General features: G+C 38.6%; 1 pseudogene across 1 annotated transcript in view; it reads left to right on the top strand.

Moving 5' to 3' along the window:
- The first annotated feature begins 1,336 nt into the window (after nucleotides 1–1,336).
- LOC310940883 (multiple PDZ domain protein-like) overlaps nucleotides 1,337–21,503 on the top strand; it is a 28,613-nt pseudogene continuing 8,446 nt past the window's right edge. Inside the window, exons 1-24 of the transcript in view lie at nucleotides 1,337–1,485; nucleotides 1,767–1,906; nucleotides 2,176–2,203; nucleotides 3,531–3,716; nucleotides 4,048–4,170; nucleotides 4,323–4,517; nucleotides 5,077–5,179; nucleotides 5,988–6,080; nucleotides 7,762–7,848; nucleotides 8,187–8,266; nucleotides 8,448–8,593; nucleotides 9,126–9,285; nucleotides 9,851–10,036; nucleotides 10,285–10,492; nucleotides 13,175–13,323; nucleotides 14,610–14,937; nucleotides 15,665–15,768; nucleotides 16,651–16,849; nucleotides 17,571–17,612; nucleotides 18,729–18,836; nucleotides 19,196–19,276; nucleotides 19,363–19,536; nucleotides 19,664–19,774; nucleotides 20,993–21,079. The product of the transcript in view is annotated as a multiple PDZ domain protein-like (transcript). The remainder of the gene's footprint in view (nucleotides 1,486–1,766; nucleotides 1,907–2,175; nucleotides 2,204–3,530; nucleotides 3,717–4,047; nucleotides 4,171–4,322; nucleotides 4,518–5,076; nucleotides 5,180–5,987; nucleotides 6,081–7,761; nucleotides 7,849–8,186; nucleotides 8,267–8,447; nucleotides 8,594–9,125; nucleotides 9,286–9,850; nucleotides 10,037–10,284; nucleotides 10,493–13,174; nucleotides 13,324–14,609; nucleotides 14,938–15,664; nucleotides 15,769–16,650; nucleotides 16,850–17,570; nucleotides 17,613–18,728; nucleotides 18,837–19,195; nucleotides 19,277–19,362; nucleotides 19,537–19,663; nucleotides 19,775–20,992; nucleotides 21,080–21,503) is intronic.

The following is a 21,503-nucleotide window of genomic DNA, read 5'->3' on the forward strand; positions in this document are numbered from 1 at the left end:
AAATATTATGGGAGGCAGTGGGAGGCAGAGATGCTAGAGCTTTTTACCCTCAGTGGAATTTAGATTATAAAAGCCCTGCTGGCATTTGTGTATGCTGGCGTCTTAGCTTGATACATAGGGGGACCATTCCTGTGTGTGTGCGCACTGTTTGCAAAATGTATTATTTATTATAATTTAAGTAGCCATTCCCGTCATATATTATGTGTGTTCATAAGGAGGTAAAAAAGGAAAGAGTGGTCTTGGTCGAAACTATAACAAATACATTGACACATATTAGTTTCCTAAACCAGCAGCACTTGTTTGACGCCCTTAAGCAGTCACAATTAGGAGAAAGTGTGGAATTTGTGTTTTGTTGTGAGACAAGAGTCAGACACATTAATACACACCCACTGTCGCCTGGCTCAGCTAGTTAGGTCTTGCTTGGCCCATGTCGCTATGGTGACAAAGCCCCGCTCTCCAATGAGAAAGAGGTCGCTGCCACTGTGTGAAGTGGGGCAGAAACAATTTCTTAAATGTGCAAGAACCAAACTGGAACTTTAATCCTCTTAGCAAGGCCCCAGCTAACAAAGCTTATGCATGAGGACAGCAACTTAGGAGCATGCTACGCTAACTTAGCCCAGCCCGTTTGGGTTTGTTTGCATTCTGCAGCACTGTCCATTGGAATTCTGTTCCCGAAGACTAATTTGGAACTCTGTTTAATGGAGCCGCAGTTTTACTGTACATGTTTCTAAAGCCCTGAAAGTTGCAGTCAACGTCCTCACACACGCACACACATTCAGCTTCTGCTTGTCAGTATTATGCTAAATACGGCATCTATGAAACTATCACAACAATTAATTGTGAAAGAGGAGAGAATCCAATTCAGATGGCCATAAATATTATGGCCTTTGCCAAATCGAGAAACACTTTTTTACATAGTTTTTACATTCTTGTAATTCATCTGTCACAAAAGTAAAGTCATTGCAGTAATTAAAACCCAAGCGCATTAAGGCATCCAGATGGCCAGTGATGTTATTTACTCCCACACCATGACAGAAATATTGTATTTGGAGCTTAGTCACTGTTGGAACATCAGCTAAGTGCCATTAAGGATTAGGCTGCCATAGATCCAGCTAATCGTCATTGGACAATAATAAACTATCTGTGATCCCAGTGGTGTTAGACACCCAAAATTCAGCTTTCGTTGTCTAAAATTAAATGTTTATGTTAATTCTTAGAATGTTTCACTGGTATTTGGTCTGTTCTATAGTCCTTTATGATATTATTTTAGACACCTACACAGACACAAAACGCATATTCGACTGATCCACCAAAATGAATGTCACTCACAAACTATATGTCCACATGTGTCCAGGGGTGTCCCGACATCACGTGGGAGCTCAATGGAAGCCATGTTCCCCATTCAGATACATCTGCTGCCACACACATTAATGGCAGGACATCATCTGAAGAATTTCATCATCAATCATCCAGTCTATGGCACAGGTATGACCAACTGTTGTTTATGAAAACGATTGTTACAGATGTAACCATATTTTTGTCTTTTAAACGTTAAGCTTGTTTTAACATCGATCCACCTCATCTGTGAGAAGATAGATTGAGTTACAACTGAGGACTGGGAACTAAGGACAGAAATGAGAACCTCAGACTATAGACAGTGCTCTTCTCTCTTGAGGCAGTTCAAACAGACTTCTAAGAGTTGCTTCTAGCTTTGATGCTATAATGAATCAGCAAGGGCTCAAAGTGTATATGTATGCATTACACAGGGGCGCTACATGACTCATGTGGAGCTGCAGAAGCCAGTGTCAGTAGGTCTGGGCTTCAGTGTAGTGGGTCTCAAAAGTGAAAACTGCGGAGATCTTGGCATCTTCATCCAAGAAATCCAGCAGAGACGTGTGGCACATTGGCACGTACGAACACACACACACAGGCTGTCGTTCAAAGAGACAAAAGGACAATGATCTTTGACTGATTCAGATGTTGTCACACTTTTTATAAAAACAAATGTGTTCACCTATAATTTAAAGTTTGAGTTTAAATGCTATAAATGTGTGCTGAAAGGATACGAACATTAAAAACAATGCTTTTAGAGATGGATTCTAAAAATTTTAAAGCTCTGACAACATGAATTGTTTCATGTCCATCTCTAAACGACTCTGCTTCTTTTCCATATAGTGATGGAAAGCTCAAAGAGGCAGACCAGGGGCCTCATGTATAAAAGAGTGCGCAGCTTTCATACTGAAAGAGGGCGTACTCATAAAATTTGAAAAGTACGTACCCATCAAACGTGAAACTGAGCGGAGGTGAATGAGTAACACACCATGCCCTCGTTCCACCCTAAACATTAATATACAAATGACTCTAAAACGCCCTCTCTGACGCCTCCTTCCTGAAGAACAATGACAAATGCGGCATGTAAATGTATAAATAAAAAATATATTAATATTTTTTGTTTGTTTGATCATTTGGAATTAGAATGAACTAAATGTGAGGGTCACCACGGCTGCTCTCATATTAATGTTGATGTTTAAAAAAACTGGCTGTGCATTGATAGTTGATCCTGTGGGTGTAGTTTTTCTGATGTAAGATGTTTGTTTAGACATGACTTATCCATGTGAGCTGAATTTACAGATCATTTCAACAATCTATAAATCTGTCAGTGTCACGCGTCATCATCCAGTTACGCACACGCGCATTACGCACAGAATAAGCAGATAGAGCTCATTGAGTTACTGCACAATAATGATTCATTACTGTCACTGATTGTGTTGTGGACGCTGGGGAGGGAGGAACAGGGAGGAAGAGGATGCCAGTGTGCCGATGTCTCAGGTGTGCCAGTGTCTCCAGCGGCTGACGAGCGCGCACCTGCATCAGCTGTTTCTTCTGATGAAAGGCACAGTGGTGGTGGAATAACTTTTTGGCAGTTATTTTGTTATCGTATGGATTAAAATGGGATAAGGAAATGTTCTACTCAACATTAAAGTCCAATTATCTTACAACAAATTAGTTTGTAACTTTATTTTGGAGCGTTTAAAACATTGTAGACTGACGTGTGTTCATGCGTTCACGTCAGCAGCTGTGTCTATTTACATAAAGAAAAGATTAATTTGTGTTAAATCAATTTCAGTTATTTGCTCAAAGTAAGACTTAGAGAAAAGTGTGACTCACTCCCTCACACACACACGAGCGCGCGCGCTTAAGTATGTGTGTTTGCGCGCAGGATCAGTTTTGTCTTCAGTGTCCTCTGATCTTATCCACACATGTTCAAACGTACGTGGTGTATCATTGTTGTTTGTCACAGAATAATTCATGTTTGTCACTGCAGACACATTAATAATATTACTTTGAAACACTGTGACAAGTTTCAGAGCTTAATATTGCAGCGTCTCCACCTCACGGCAGCTCGAGAGTTTGCGCTGCGGTCAGCTAGGTTCCACGCCAAGTACATTTATATAAATGCCATCATGTGCGTGAAAGCAAGCGTATGCCGTCTTTTTGTGCGTACGCACGGTTTATACATGAGGCCCCAGATCTTGGCCATCAATGGCCAGCCCCTGGACCAAACAGTGACCCATCAGCAGGCTATTAGCATCCTGCAGAGTGCTTCAGAGAGGGTGCAGCTCACAATTGCTAGAGGCCCAATACCTCAGCTGTCCAGTCCTGTGGTGTCCCGCACACCCTCTGCTGCCAGTACAGCGTCAGCCAACTCCAGTGCCGTAAAATACACTCACAAAGCAAACAGTTCTCTGTAAGACATTTGGAAACAATATGCAGGGTTCATGCTCTGATAAGACCTTTACACAGAGACATACAGTCTTGCAGAAGAGTTTGCACATGGCCACGAATACACATTCCTGTTTGTCATACACAGGCCAACACACAGTTTGTCACAGTCAGGATGGTGTCCTTCAAATGGTTTCCTTAACTCACATTAGATAGCACTACATAACACTGAAACCACCATCTGCACATCGAACCACATCTGATGTTTTAGCTATATTGTTTAGCAAATTCACTTCTCATTAATCTTAATGGTTCTTCTTGTAGTGGCAACACGAGGAGACAATTGAACTGGTCAACAATGGCACAGGCCTCGGATTTGGTATTGTCGGAGGCAAGACCACTGGGGTTATTGTCAAAACCATCCTTCCTGGAGGCATAGCTGATCAGGTGATTGCATGAATGCATCTCTGCTTAATGTGTTTTGTTTCTGAGTGAGAAGAAGGTAATTGGCATCACTCAGCCATCACTCAGTCTTATTTGGTAGTAACGATAATTACCCAGAAAGACTACGCTAAAAAAACATCCTATTTTTACTTCAGGATGGCCGCCTGCGCAGTGGGGACCACATCTTGAGATTTGGTGACACTGACCTGTGTGGCATGGGCAGTGAGGAGGTGGCCCAGGTCCTTAAGCAGTGTGGCAATCGAGTGAAGCTGGTGGTTACCAGAGGTCCTGTAGACGAGACTCCCGCTGCTGTCATACTGGTGGTGCTCCCCACTGTCACTGAACAACAGGTGGGAAAAAAGTGTCAAAAAAGTGTTTGCTGGAAACCCCTTTTATAAGGACATTTATTTTTAATCTTCAATTTGCTTTCTTGATTTGAAGTATCCCTATAAAGAGCAGCGTCTTGATAACAAAGCATCAAGATGATTGATATATGATGCATATTCAGAGGTATACACTTTCAGACCTGAAGTTGAGGTTTTTGATCTCCAGTTTGTACTCCCTCTTACATCTTGATAGTCCTGGATAAATTAAATAAGAGAATTTTGCAGGTTATAACGAATGAACGCTGCTGTGCTTTCTCAGAAACAGCAATTTTACGACACTTGCCAACTCTCATTGACGCACTATTTGAATGACAACAAAATATATTTTTGATGGCACATGTTAGCAATGTTTTTATGGTCGACAAGCTCAAAGCACTCGTTAATGAGTTGAAACATATATTTTGGTGACCACACAGTGTAGACGGATGACTTGAGTGCATTTCCACTGGTGCCAAATAAATCACACTTTACTTTTATTTGTCCAGCTGATGCCGATGTGTCATTCCCATTAATCTTTTCACAGGGCTATGAGGAAGATGAGACTGAAGCATTTGATGTCAGCCTTGCAAAGAACACACAGGGACTGGGGATCACTATTGCTGGCTATGTTGGAGATAAAAATTCAGGTGACAAAATGCAGATCACCTTATAACAGTTGATGATGATTTAAAATGTAATTTTGATGTTTTAATTACACCCATGCGTCACATTAAAAGCCCCATTAAATCACACTAGATTGAATGTGTAATGTGAAAAGAGTTTAAACATGGTTACAACCTCAGTTTTATGACTTAGTGGCCCGTTGTGGCGCTTTTTAAGGATATTTTGGTATTTCTACTTGGCTCATCAATCCAGGTTAAAGCCGCATTTAATCTGCATTATTCACAGCAAAAATGTGCTGGTAAAAACTATGTAGTGAAAAGTTAGCCTAGTTCATTTGCAGTCCAAACCAGGGCTTAGGTTTTAATAAAATTATTAATCAAAACAACAGAACCACAATTCCAAATAAATGCTTATGGGTATTGTAATTATTTACTGTAAATTCTGTTACTATTAACTTATGATTACATATTTTTGAAGTAGGCTAAGTCTTTTATTGCCAATTTCCACAGGCCTTCAGAAAAAAAGAAGGAAAATTAATGACGCTTTATACAAGTATAGTCAGTGAGTATATACTGGCACTGTAGCATTTCACTATGACCTGTTATATTCATCCACTTGAAATATTTGAATAGTGCCTTAGTAAGACAGTTTGTTAAAGTACGAGTGTGCCAGGTTCATCACATCACTCATTACGAAGCTTGCTCTCTTGCACTGATTCTACCATCAAGCTGGAACATCTGTTCACTTTTATCCTTGGGCTTGATTCAATGTCATGATTCATTGCTCCTTTCTTCATCCCTGTAATGTTTTTGTCCAGTTCTGACTGCACAGAACTGTCTGGAATTTTTGTTAAGAGTGTAACAAAAGACAGCGCCGTAGATCAAGATGGTCGCATTCATGTAGGAGACCAGATAATAGCTGTGAGTACTCCCCCTTTGTACCTTTTCCACTGTCTTCGGTGGCATGAGGTAATATATGCAGTAAATGTTGTGTATTATCAATTACAGTGATCATATTTACTCATTCAGTCAACAGGGGAAATTATGAGATACATAACTTTGAATAATTCACAATCAAAGCTTTTTTGTGACTGAATATACAATTAACATAATGTCTCAAATTAGCATAATGAAACATTAAGTTTTAATATAATTCCTGCAGGACATTTAACATAAAGTTAGACTGTGTGTAATTTCTTGCATCTTTTGAAACGAGACAAATTTTGTTTGCTATGTTGCATTAGTGTGTGAATTTTCTTCGTAAGTGTAAATGATAATGTGCTGTGGGACTCAGATTAGGAGCCTAATTGATTGCAAATTAATACAGGGTTAATTAATACAGTCCACAATGATGTCAACATTATTATGTGACATGTATAAGGTAATGAGAAAATTGTCCCTTCAAAGAACCTTTAGCAGGTGTTCTTTTATTCTGCTACAAAGAGATTTTTTCATTTTCCAAATAAATATTTGAAACTGGGAGTTGAAATGGAAATCTAGTTATTAATTATCACTGACAAATTTATATATATTCTTTCGCATGGAAATTAAGCCACCGATTTCTTTTAAAACCCAAACACGAACAACATCCAGGATGACTTCATTCATTCATTCATTCATGGAAAACACCCTTCAAATAATATTAACCTTGTGATTACTGCCATAATAAAGCAATGAACAATGTTGATTTTACTTTTATTTTTAAATTGAAAAAAGAGGATAAACTTGCTTGTATTTTGTTTGTCTTTCAAAGTCTCAACAACAAGCATCAGACCAACTATAAGAACATTTACATATGAAAACCAACCATATCTCCCAAGAACAGTTGTGGCCCCTCGACAAATATAGGTGACCCATGATTTAGACCTTGAATAATATACAGTAAAAATCTACACAATGCCAAACATACCACATAACATTCGTATAACTATGAAGTTGATTGTGGAGTTATAGGTGAGGTTTGCAACTCACCTAAGTTGTTAAGTGCCAATTATGACATGTGACACTTGAACGTGGTTTTAGCACCAGGATGTTGGAGCCCAGAAACCTGCAGAAACAAATACAAACGATTTGGATTCAAACTGTGGCAGTTGATAAGTGAGGATGATAAAAAACCTTCAGATGCCAATGTTTCTGACAGGAAGACATGGAGAAACAGCAGGGTAAAAAGTCCTGCAAATAGCTGTACAATCACACAATAATGCAAAAAGTCAGTCATATCTTTTGGTATTATGTGAATATAATAAGATATTTAAACCCAGACAGGAGAAATGAGACCATTGTGGGCTACTGCAGTCTAGGATAATCAATGGGAAATACAGGGATCATTAAACATGTCATCAAGGAGTAGACACACTCTTTTCAAACCAGTGGAAAAATTAGTCTCCATACATCTGAATGGAGAGAGACTGAGCAAGAATGAAAGGCCAGTGCTTTTCTGGAAGTTAATATTAGATGAATAGAGTGGCAGGGATTTCTAAATTAGCAGGCATACTGTACATGCATTTAAATGGTGAGCAGATTCTTTTTTCCAGTGGCTGTGTGTGCGCACTGTCAGTTCCGCTGGCTGCTTCTCTCTCTAACACTTTTCATCATGTGTTTTCCAGTCACCACAGATAAAAAGCAGCTTCAGACAAAGAGTGAAGGATCCGATGTCAAGCCAGCCATGGATCAGCTGCCAGAAGACAAACATGGTAGGAGGCTGGGATTCTGTTTTTTTTTTTTTTTAAGTTGTCCAGAAAAGATACCGGGCACCCATACCTGAGAGATAGGCATTCTTGTTGTCAGGACCACACTGGCTAGCAACAAACAATGTAAGAAAAATACTGAGATGTTTGCTGTAGAGAGTGCAGTAAAAAATAATAGATGCAGATAAAAGCCTTCTTTAATGTGGGGCTTGTCTCAAACACATGAAAACTATTACTTAGAAATTAATTTATCCTGTATTACTGGCCATGAATGATGAATCAGATTTGCCTTTATGTGTGTTTCATTATGTTAATATAACTATTTTTGTGTTGTATTTTCCAAGTGATGAAGTTAACACTCTTTGAAGAAGAAGAACTAATGATAAAATGGCAGGAGATTCTGGGACCGAGTAATGAAGTTATAGTAAGTCAAATTCTTAAGTGAATTCCTCTCTCTCGTGTATCAAATTATACTGAGCAAAGTGTTTTTCTCCAAGGCAATGACTTCATAATAGTAAATGCAAACGTGACCTTAGTCGTCAGACAAGGGGACTGAGTCATTAATATACAGTATTTATGGATGTGATTTGTTGTTTCTGTGTCAGGTGGCACAAGTGGAGAAGTTTATTGCAACAGTGGCCTGGGGATCAATCTAGAAGCCAACAGTGGGCATCATTACATCCGGTCTATTCTACCTGAGGGACCTGTTGGTCGCTGCGGCAAGCTGTTCAATTGAGATGAGCTGCTTGAGGTATGTGGTCACATAAATGAAATAAAACACTTAAGGACCAACAGTGTGGAGCTGTTTATATTATGTTTGCAATCACCATTTGCAGGGGTTTCAATTTATAATTGCATTTCGCAAACTACTTTGCTTAATGGGGTGGTCATTGGCATGTTATCGCAATAATACTGTGTGGTGGTTACAGAAAGCACATGTATGTTTGAGGTATCAGAATGATCTCTGCCTAATGATTTCAAGTACTAACCAAGGTTGAATTACGTGTGACAGGATCAACTAGCATAAACAGAGAACCTCTCATTTCTTTCCCAGGGCCTTTAGCCAAAAAGAGCAAAGACGTGTGTGGATGTAGAGTGGAGCAGTAGAAATGTAAACAGACTACACTGTGCAGTAGTTTCTGTCTAAGAATTTAATGCATAGCTTGCTTAATGTCTGCTGGATTTACTGTCACAACTATTGAGTATTGTATTGATACCGAGTTTACAGTTTGTTCACCTCACCAAACGACTCGCTCTGCTAAGATCAGCACTTTCTGTCACAGGTCAATGGCATATCACTCATCGGTGAGACCCACAAGGAGGTCGTTAGAATCTTGAAGGAACTTCCACTGTACGTCACCTGCTTTTGACCCACCTCTCACCTGCAGACTGACATGGATGATGTCCAAACGAAACCAGGATTTGTCCACACTCAACTTAAAGGTACTACATTTTCATTAATAAACTATGCGCATGATAATAATGCAAAAGTGTTTTTTTTGTTAAAGTGTGGTTTTTAGAATAACGCAGGTGATATTACTTACAGGTCACTGCAACTAATGATGAATCCAAGTCAGTCAGAAAGTCCCTTCATCTTACTTGCAGTAATGCATGGTGAAAAATGTTTCCTCATAAAAGATATAAAAGAAAGGGAATATGGTTGGACAGCGTAGTCCGGTGTCATCCACAATGGATTAAGACTTAGCAATGGACAGGGAAGGCTGAATGTTTATTAAAAGCCATTCCAGGAATACCTCACCAGCAGTAGCCAACAACGTTTGCTCGATATATAAAATATCAAAACCAGCTCACCTTTGGGCATCAGGTTTTCATCTCTCCAGCTTTATCTGTGATAATGCATTGAGGCCTCACCATCCCAAAGATATTTCCCCTGCATCTATTGCCAGAAAGCTGAGCCAAAAACACAACTTGAGGGTAGTAGCCTATCATTGGGAGTGAAATCCACGCTGTTAAGAGCATGACTTCCTCACCTTTTTTTCTATTGCAGAAACAACAAGACCTGAGCAGTATACTGGTTGTTGAAGACCAAGAGGTGAACACAGAAACAACGGTACAGGATAATGTGACAGAGGATGCAGTTGGATCTCCTTTGGCAATGTGGGAGCTGGAGATCCAGAATATCGAGCTTGAGAAAGGAGAAGGGGGACTAGGATTCAGTATTTTGGACTACCAGGTGGGAATTCTTAGGGGGAATTTAGTGTTTTACCTTTTTGATTTTTGTTTCATCACACTATCTGTATTGTTAATATCAAAAATTCAGTAACTGCTATTCCTAATAATGTTTTGGAGTAGTTTTTATCCTTTTTGCAGAAAAAATTACAATCTCTACAAAGCTAACTTACATAAATGTATTTTCCTTAGTTTACCATGCAACTTTTTAACCTCTTCTAACTGAACTTTACTAGACTGACTTGGACACGGGACCCACTGGATCCTGCCAAGACAGTGTTTGTGATTCGTTCTCTGGTTCCTAACGGTGTGGCTGAGCAAGATGGCAGATTATAACCAGGGGACAGACTTATATATGTCAACTCCACCAACCTGGACAGCCAGTCTGGAGGATACCGTCCAGGCCCTGAAGGGGGCTCAGCTCGGCAAGGTCCAGATAGGAGTTGCCAAACCACTGCCTGTAAGCATTAGTGTTCTTTAATTTTTCTGTGCTTTAAACCTGTGTGCATGTTCAAGGTAGAATGTGATATGTGTGTAGGGGTAAAGAAAATAGTATAATATAGGCATGTATGTTCAGGTTCACCAAGAGTGGCATGAATGCCTTTGTAATTTTATTCTACAATTATGTTCAGCATGCCTCGGATGTATCACCGTGTGTATGCGAGTCTATGAGTCAGGCCGTCTTACTCTTTATATAGAATCTTGCAACGCAGTAACCAGTCACGAGGGTTCAGCTTACACAGGCTTGAATTTTTCATGCAGGAAAAAGTGTGGAGGTAGGCTGCATGGTTTAGCATTCCACCCACTGTTCTTTCAGAGGAGGTGACCAGGCGAAAATGCTCTTTGCTCTTCAATTCATATTACTATGTGATTGGATTTTCCAAGAGCATGAACCCTCCTGGTACATTTGAACACACTGGGGCACCTGTCAAAATATTAAGTCAGTCCAGTGGCTTGTTCATTGCTCCCAGCACTCGTAACGCTTTGTTCAGGATGTTTCTCGCTCTCTCAACAAAAGTGCTTGCATTCTTTTAGCTTTAGAGCTGTTGTAGTAAATCTGCCACTGCATTACAAAATGAGACATCTGGGCTGCCAAGGTTAGCTGGATTACAGCGCTGTATGAAGCCTCTGTGGAGTTATCCAGCTCTCCTGCAGGACGAGCAGTGCACTTCAGAAGGGTATTTTGCTCTATGGCCTCTCAGAATTGAGCACGACAAGTTTAATCCTCCAACATGCTTTCTTGCTTTTCCAATACAGTACAGTTAAAAAATATTCCTGTAAAAAAACAGTGACGAACTGGCAGCTGGGTTGCCATTATGTCACTGTAAAATTAACATCTTTTTACTGTCACTGAAATGTACAGTTTTGCCATGCAAATGTAAAATACAGTGTAAACTGATATTTAATTTAATTACTTTCAGTGTATTTTACAATTAAATAACTATTTAGCTTGTGTTATTTGTACATTTCAATAATCTATTAAAAATATGATTGCACACAGTTTAAGAAAAACATGTTAAATGTCATTGACTTAAGGTTTCACAAAATCTCTGAACCTGGCCACAAGCACGGAAGGCATACCATATTAAAATTAACCTAGTGATTTTACAATCATGTGAATGTGATTAAAATGTAAGAGAAAAAGCAGCTTCTTATTGCACTTTCTTTTATTTTAATGTAAAGATGACGTAAAAACTTCACATGCTGAACAAATTGCATGTTAAAAACAGTATTATGAACATGCATATATTAACAGTATTATGAACATATGCCAAATATTATGATGGGAAATTTCAAGTCATTCTGAGATACTTTTTGTTTTTGAGAAGAAAATCAGCTCACTGTCAAAGTGCATCAGGGCAAATGGATCATTTCCTGGATTTCAAAAATTCATTAAAATTATTCCTTAAGAGGTTTGCAAATATTTTCAACGGATCCTTGTTCAGGGTGATGCCGACTATTATGATGGTAAATTTCAAGTCATTCCAAGATTACTTTTTGTTTTTGAGAAGAAAGTCAGCTCACTGTCAAAGTGCATCAGGGCAAATGGCAAATCTATATCCTGAATTTCAAAAATTCATTAAAATTATTCCTTAAGAGGTTTGAATATATTTTCAACGGGTCCTTGTTCAGGGCGATGCCGACTATTATGATGATAAATTTCAAGTCATTCCAATATACTTTTTGTTTATGAGAAGAAAGTCAGCTCACTGTCAAAGTGCATCAGGGCAAATGGATCATTTCCTGGATTTCAAAAATTCATTAAAATTATTCCTTAAAGGTGAAATAAGTAGTTTATAGTGCCATCTAGAGGAGAGGCTGAAATTTACAACAAAGAACTACTGCTCTGCTCACCCCCTCCCTTCCCTGAGCGATACGGTATCCACAGCTGGTCAAATGTCGTCCTCGTCGTCTTTCTCCGTGTCAGCAGATGAGGTTCGTGAGGTGAGGGAGAGGGCGAGCTACCGCGGCCATAGCAGACGAAGCGGAGAGAGAGGAGGCGGGACTTCCGCTACAAGTAAAGAGACGCTTGATTTGTTCTCACGCGTTTGTCCTTACAGGCTCCGGTAGAAACATGGCGTCTCGCTGCTAACAGTGGCTATGCAACCGCGGCCCGCGACCATGTTATTTTACATGACTTTTTGAAACACTACGAAAATTAAACAAAAACTATTATACAGCGACTAGACAATGCAGTATGTCTAGACAATATGTATAAAACAGTGGATTTTGGGTTATATAAACCCATAAATACTACACATTGTCCCTTTAAGAGGTTTGCAAATATTTTCAACGAATCCTTGTCCAGGGCGATGCCGACTATTATGATGGTAAATTTCAAGTCATTCCGAGATACTTTTTGTTTTTGAGAAGAAAATCAGCTTACTGTCAAAGTGCATCAGGGCAAATGGATCACTTCCTGAATTTCAAAAATTCATTAAAATGATCCCTTAAGAGGTTTTAATACATTTTCAATGGATCCTTGTTCAGGGCGATGCCGACTATTGAGACTATTGCCTTGGTGCACTGTCAAAGTGCATCAAGGCAAATGGATAATTTCCTGAATTTCAAAAATTAATTAAAAAACAGTTTGATTTGGTCAGTTTTTCCTTTCCTGGTATTTTATCATTCACTATTACAGATTGACACCAGTGAAACAGATTTATGTGATGACAAGTTGTTAGATCATACTCTGGGATTGAAGACAACACCTTCCAGGCATCCATGATTGCTCTTTATGGCAGCAGCTGTAGCACAGACCTGGATTACTTGCACTCCTCCACACCTGAAGTAAGCAAACTTTTTTTATTTATACCACACTGGAATGAAAGAAAACACAGAAGTATTATTATTATTCCCTTGTTTCATTAAATCCGAGTGCAACAGTAACTGCCCTTTGTCCAAATGAGCTGTAAAGCATGTAGTCATTATTCTTTTGTTTGTCTGCCATCAAGAGCCAAAATGTCATGATTAATGTTTTGTTTCTGTATTTTGTGAAAGCAGCAACAACCTTACAGACTTTGTTGTTATATGAGGGTTGTAGCTGGGGCTACTTTTGTTGCTCTTGGTGGCCCAAAAACAGCAACTCCCCAAATGGATATTAAATGACAAGGAAAATAAACAAGGAGCAAAAGCCACACAGTTTTTTTTCCTAAGGGTGTCTGTGTTTCCATTTTAACCAAAGGTCAGCGTATATGGATGATATAATACAATGCCATGTTTATAGAATGGCAATATAAAGTTCACTTGGGTGTTTAAGATCAAATAAAGTATAGTGAGTTCACAATGTCAGCCTCCAAATCACTGTCAATGAAACTATGACAGCTCCTCTTGCTCATTGCTCAGATCATAGGCTGTGCTGCAGCCTCCCTGTCGTTAGGCTTTGTATTGAGTTGCTGAAAGACTGTGCCCTTATAAAATTATTTAAATGACTGCTGAATTTAACCAGACAAATAAAGCCAATCCATCCTTATTAAAAAGCAGCATAGCTTTAATTGCATTTTGGACTCAGGCTTTTCTGTAGACATATCGGTCATACTGGAAATGATATGATATATAGATACCAAATTGCCACACTATTTTTTATTTTTCTAAGTATTTTATAGATCTGATTCATACTTGACCTTGGTCATACCTTTTCATTAATACCTAATATTATTTCAAATTGTGTCCCAAATATATAGCCTTATCAAAATGAAACTTTACTCTCCTTCTTCTGCCTGATTATCAAGTTCCTCTTGTTTTAAATATTTGCATATATTATATTTTCTACTTTTTCTTAAGATTCATACTTCTGCTCTGTCCCCGAATAGGAATTGCCTGCTGAAATGTAGTTCTCCGCAGTCTGGCTGTAATAAAGTCTTAAATGTTGTTTTAATGAAACTACATTTTGTGCATTTTGCTCACAACATCACCAGTCATTTCTGCTATTCTCTGTTGACCACTGATGGCTTTTCTATGGCTCATTTCAAAGACGGCAGGGTGGGGATTGAGTAAGATAGATTCCCCCTGTTGGGCAATTGTCTGACTAACAGAGGAGAACACTCATTCACCTGCTATGCTTTGTTTTACCTCAGCTGACAGCTCGTCTGGACTTGTTGGATGAGCATCCCTGTTTTACAGCATCGTCCAGCCTCGGAGAGAATGCTGAAGTGTTCTCACCAGAGAAACCAGCCTCTTTCTCTCCACCAAGTTTGTGAGGTCACAATGCCATACTTGGCAGTTCAGATCAGTACCTGACTCATCACACAACCACAGAAGAACCAGAGGAGGGTTTAAACTCATACAGCCCGTTCGCTGCAATAGGGACCAGATCTAATGCACAGGAGGAAACTGAAGTCCAGCCACTACCAGAATGTAGTAATATCTTTTGGGGATATTGGAGACATGGAGATTCTGATGAAGGTAAAATAATCCATCTCACGACTGAAGATTAATTTTGAGAAGGAGCAGTTTGTTTCCTGTAGAACTGATGATGCTAGTACATTATGACAGCAATTGTCAAAGTGGAATTGATTATGATAACATCTAACCTCTGAGTCCAAAAGGAAGTAAAGCCCACACACTTAAACCGTTGCCACAAAAATAAAGATAAATCAAGGAAACAGCTTTTAATCAAATGTGAATCTTCCTCAGATGAGACCGATTATATATTACAGATATGCCAGGAATTACCTATATACAGTATATGCGTAGTTGTGACATAATCTGAAGGTTGGCCACCATGTGAGGTTTGTCACCATGACAGAAAAGTTTTTTTTTTCTCGAACATTAAAGATCAATTTTTTGTAAATAAACATTACATTCGAAATGCAAAATTATTAAACATTTTATCATTTGTAATTTTTTGTGGGAATGAAGTGAGTGTATGGGCTCTACCTCCTTTTGGATTTTGCATTCTGCCAGCCCTGGTCCTTCAGAAGAAACTGCTTATAATTCTTGTGCTTATAATTCCTCCATCATTAATGTCTAATCTCAACTCATTCAAAAGTTAGGCTTTTGTCATTTATATTATACATGTTAAAAAAAAAGTTTAAACACCTTCTTTGTTTAGAATACACACCAATGCTTGTTGGTGTTTAGAATACACTGATTTACTTTCTTGAATAATGTGATAAATATCATCCTCAAGGGCGAAGAGGCCGGTGTGAAACAATCAGCAGAAGACGGTGACAAGGAAGTACTGACTTCAGGGAGCAATTTCGAAAGGACTATCAGTTGTCAAGGGCAATGTTTGTGTTAATTTCTTGACATTCTTTTATTTGTTCCTTTTCTTCATCTTCTCATCCTCCAAAGAAGTGTAAATGAGGCTGGGGGACTGAGAGGCGTATTCAGCCTTCACTTTGAATGCCAGATGTGAAATACAAAATGATAGAAAAGATTTTTGGCTGTTTTCCTGCCTGAACAGGTCATTTTATATCTATACGGGTCATTTGCATTTCAAAACCTGCCCATGGGGCGGCAACTATTTTGAAGAATACTAAGTTTCAGCTTCCAGTACAAAAAGGTGTTATGAAGGCATTGTTTTTAAAGCCTCAGTGCTTATTGAAGCAGCATCTCTTTTTGCTTTTGAGTGCTATTTGAAGGTTTGGTGGTCAAATAAAAATAGTCTATATATTGTTTGGGTTTTGTATTTGCAGTCTACTATTTTTTGTTATTATTATTATTATTACCAATTGGAGTAACACCCACATACTGAGCTTTTGCATAAGGGAGTTAAAAACTACTTGTCAGGCTTCAATCACTTCGTCTCATAACTGTGTCATGAAAATTGGTTTTATTTTGCAGTTTCATACAGACAGGTCTCAAGATATATTATGGTACACTCTGAAGTTAGTCTGTGGATAGTGATATGAAAACCTAATTTGAATACTGTGAAAGTTTACAGCATTATTTGCTGCGACATGAGAAAATGTCCTTGTGTCAGAACTGAAACGACTGCTGAATTCTCCTTTTCATTCCTAAATTCATAAATGAAAGAGTCTCTAAAGATGGCGACACAGTGTACATCAGGAGTACAGTTTACAACAACCCAGTTGCTCCAATATGGTATTTGTTATAATTTCAGCTCAGAATCTGTGATTGGTGTATAACAAATATTTGTGATTTACCTTGAAGGCATGACAGTGAGTGCCATGAAAGAAGGCTTGGGGATGCTGAGCCGCAGTATCATTCATGGTGGGTCAATTAGCCGTGATGGGCGTCTTGGTGTTGGTGACCTGATTCTGGCAATTAATGGAGAACCCACTTCCAACCTGACCAACGTCCAGGCTCGTGCCATGCTGCGAAGACACTGTATCATTGGACCAGATCTGGGGTAAGAGACGATTAGTAAATCAGTTATGCTTGAACCAATGTTACATAATATTGAATTATTAAACATATAATAATTGGCCCTTCTCCTTTATGTTTATTGGACTTTAATATTCTAAAATTAACTCTTATTGATACACATGAGTAAATTGCGGGAGGTAACCTCTCTTTCTAGAAACAAAACCAGAGCCTGTTTTGATGTTCAGGTTTGCACTTGGAACTACTGTAGATACCAAGGATATGGCATTTGGGACATGTGTGTATATTTATGGTTTCAATACCAAGGTCTTGTGATTGTTGTGACTGTTAAAAAAAAATGCTGTTTTGATTTCCCTCTGTAGTTTAACCACATAATGCAGCAGAGCTGTTCAGTGTTTGGTATCTATTTTGACGACCTCACCATCACCCCAATTACAGCAGGATTGCTTGTTTGCAAATACTACAAACAGTACATGTTGATGTTTGTATTGTTGGGTACATATTTATACACTTCAGGTCTCTGTTGGCTTTCTTTTTTCAATACACTGGATGATAGAAAGAGGTCTGTTTAAGTTTCATCTTAACAAAACCTTAGAAACGTTTTAAAAAATGTAAATGCAGACCATAAAATGGGAATTATTCAAAATCAAAGCAGTTATCAATCCTATGATCAAGTTATGCTTGCTTACCTCAATTTTGCAATATGGTTAGCTTCAGTGCATAAAAGCCAATTCTTCACATTCTAGATCTGCTTGTTCACCTGAAGATGATCTGTGCCCATTTTATGTGTGAGTATGACTAACTTCCACCCTGGTGGTGTTTCTCCAACAAGCTGCCATCTTGGTTTCCTTCCTCTCATTCTATCCATCTGCTTCTGGGCTCCACTGCAGTCTGTTAAAGAATTTTATCCAGACAATGAATGATGATGTCAGCTCTGTGCAGAGTGTAAAAACAATGGAACAAATATTTATTTGAAATTTAGTTGATGAAGATACAATTGTATAGATTATGGATACACTTATTAATACTGAAATCCAATATTAACTACCCCATTTTGCCTTGTGGCAACAAAAATTAACAATATAATATCTGGATAAATATTGACTGACTGCTCCACATTATTATTGTATGTCATTTACTGTAGAACTTATTTTCTTTTATTTGTGTGACTGATATCACTAATGCCATTTCTAACACACCATTTTCAACTCACTGTTTTCCATAAACCATTGGTATTTAAGCTGTGCCAAGTCTCTCACCACATGTTGTAATGTTCTTAATGAAGTGACTCATCTATTTCATTATATCACCAGGATTAATGTTCCTCTCTGTCCACATACTGTCATGTTTGAAAAACCAAATCAACCCATCTGTTGAATATCTGTCTGCTTTGCTCAGACACATTAATGCGCCCCTCAGAATCTGCTTCATTCTGAATTGTTTGGAAATGGGACATTGAGTGGTTGTCACGTTTTGTCATGGTCTCTGTTCATTTTTTTTTATCATGAATTAGTAACTTACTCATGATTTAATAACATATGTCCTTCAAATTTGGCAAATGTTGCATGTCCATCAGTAGAGTGATATTAGACTTGATATGCTCAGGCATTAATAGGCTAATAAACTATTTTAAACAATCAGATGTCAAGAGTCGATATATAATTCACTAACAACCTTTTTGTGGAGAATGGATTTGCTGAGTTCAGCGGAGTTAAATGTAATGGAGATGATAGAGATACGCTTTAAAAAAAAGCAGGTAGATTTACTGCTTTCATGCCAGCTTATACTTGATGCTAGTTATCTATTTTCAATAAACTTCCATTTGGGTTCAGTGAGTAGGCAGTAGCATAGTTGCCACAAAATATTTGACTCTAATTATAGTGCATGTGTGTATGTTTGTTCAGCATGACGCATGTTCCAGCAGAGTATCTAGAAGAGTATAAGTCCAGTCTAGAGCAGGCAAAAGTGGACGTATTGTCCAGAGAACCTTCAACACCAGTTCCAGTTTCAAAGTATGTCCTCACACTGCACCCTGCTATTGTAATTTATCATGTATTGTCACTCAACTGATGAGAGGTTTTATTTAAAGTTTCTTTGTTGTTGTTTTCTTGTCATGCATCTCATCCAAAAACACTGTAACTGTGCTGAATGTCCTCTTTTAATTGTGAAATGTTGCATATTTGCTAGCTTTCAGACTTTTTCTTTACTGCTCTCGTTGGGAAAGAATTGGAAAACGTGGACAAAAAACTCCACATGCTATCTTTTTAATCATATTCTCTAATATAACATGTGGTGTGTTCATAAACACTTACATTAGGACATTTAAAATGTTTTTTTTATCAAAATGATTTTCCCTTTATAAACTATGTAGAGATATTCCTAACCTCCCTGAGCGTGAAGATGGAGAGGGAGAGAAAAGTGCCTCCAACAGCAACTGGAACCAGCCAAGGAAGTGAGCACATGCACATTGTTTGGAATGCTTTTGACATAGACATGACATAGTTGAGAGAGTGAAAATGATGCTCATACCTCCTTCAGAGTGGAGATGTTCAGAGAGCCAGGCAAGTCACTGGGTATTAGTATCGTTGGAGGCCGAGGGATGGGCAGCCGTCTGAGTAATGGAGAGGTGATGAGAGGGATTTTTAACACATCCTGGCAGACGGTCCTGCTGGACAGGACAGGACCCTAAAGACTGGAGACAGGATCGTAGAGGTAAAGGAATTCAAGTCACTGCTCCTAAATATTAAGCCTGAGGGAGTTTTTAGGAGGTATTGGTTTTGAGATTATCTTTATAAGGAGAAATACAAAAAAAACTATTTTCCTCTTATCTGTTAATCAGGTGGATGGAGTAGACCTAAGAGATGCAAGTCACGAGGAGGCGGTTGAGGCTATACGCAGGGCAGGCAACCCAGTCTCCTTCTTGGTACAGAGTATTATTCACAGGCCCAGGGTAAGCCTGAATAATATCACACCAATTGCTAGTAACTACCTCATAATCTAAATGTCACAGTTTCCTCACATTGTAGCTTTTTTTAAAAACTCATGTAATACTTTGCACAGACCATGTAGGGCACTTTCAAAAACTAAGTGATACAATATCCAACCATGTAGTATCTGGTTTGCCATTTCAAATGCTGACAGAAAATCTATGACAGTGACGACAATCCCTGCATGGCAAGTTAAAAATATTAGCTAATTCCAACCAATAAATGCAACACTCATGGTAAATCACTGTGTTAACGACATTGTTTGTTGTTTGAAGGTGCCCTCGGGCTCTTAAAGCATGACTAAGTAGTTTCCTACTGGGGATTTCTAGGCTCAGCTCCAGTGTCAGATCTCTTCATATTCAATCACTTTTCATGACTTGTTATCTGTGAAACATCCCTGCATGCTTTCCTTAACACTCATTAAGTCTTGAAGCAACTCATAATGTAGTAGGACATGCAGAAGATTCAAGAATTTGACTCATACAGAATCACTTCACTGTGTTGACTTCATTTTTTTAGTTGTTTCGGAAGCGGTTTCTAACAAACAAGGCATAAAACCTCCCAGTACACAGTGAAGTTATGGCCAAAAAGTTAGCAGAGCGAAAAGCAAATATTTACCTTGTAGCTGAAATAGACAACTTTGAGATTCAAGCGTGTCATTATGATGTTAAAGCTGATGACATGATGTAATTGTGATTGGAAAACAACACCCATCTGCATTTCCATTACATTACAAGCCTTCCTTTCATTATGTTATTGTCTTGGACGCGGGTTTTTCGCAGAAGTGCTGACTGGATTGACGGGCTGCAGGCTTTTTCTCATATTGCTTGGGATGTTTATTCCGCCACAACACCGGCGTCTGTTGCTGAATCTTTAACAAATATTAATAACACCTAGACCCACCTGGGATACAATAGTTATTTGTTGCTTCTTAATTCAGGTAGAAAAATGATTTTGATTATGATATTATGACGGCTTTCTGTGCATCTTTTTCATCTAGCCACTTTCAAATCTGCCCATTAAATCAACCTGTTAGTTTCAGGGAGCAAACGCTGGAATTCGCAATCAGCAAGTTAACTTGTGTCAAGAAAGTAAACAAGTAGTTTATAAAATTTTAATTTGTCTTAATAGTTCTGAGTTCCTCAACCTTCCATCTTTAATGTTCCACACTGCTCTCTCAGCCTGAGTCACTATGTAGCCCAGCTTCATTGCCTGCACCAGAGAAACGCTCCACTGCTTTTACATGCATGCCGCATCGCACACGTCAGGTAATCCGTCTCTCTCTTTGCGTCTCGGTTATTTCTGTTGCATCAGCTGTCCATTACACTTAATCTGTGTTGCATTATCTCTCCTGCCTCCTCTCTCTTTCATTCCACCTCTCAGCTGAGCCCGTCTTTTTAACTGCATCTTTTGATGTGTACGTGGTCCTGACAAACGGGATATGGAGTTTCCCTCTGGGAGAAAAAGTGAAGGCTATTTTAATATCCAGACATTTATTAACGAGAGCAATGACATAACCTACAATATTCTTTTTTCCGTTAAACGTACCAGTACGTGGATAAATCAATTGTGTCAAAGACAAAAGTGAATAGTTTCTATAACCAGTCTGAGAAGGTGTGTAACACTGACATCCAGAATAGATTATTGATACATTCCAACCACAGGGTTTATTGAAATTTCATCGCAACATGT

This window comes from Microchirus variegatus (genome assembly GCF_963457635.1).
Source record: "Microchirus variegatus genome assembly, chromosome: 2".
Lineage (NCBI taxonomy): Eukaryota > Metazoa > Chordata > Actinopteri > Pleuronectiformes > Soleidae > Microchirus > Microchirus variegatus.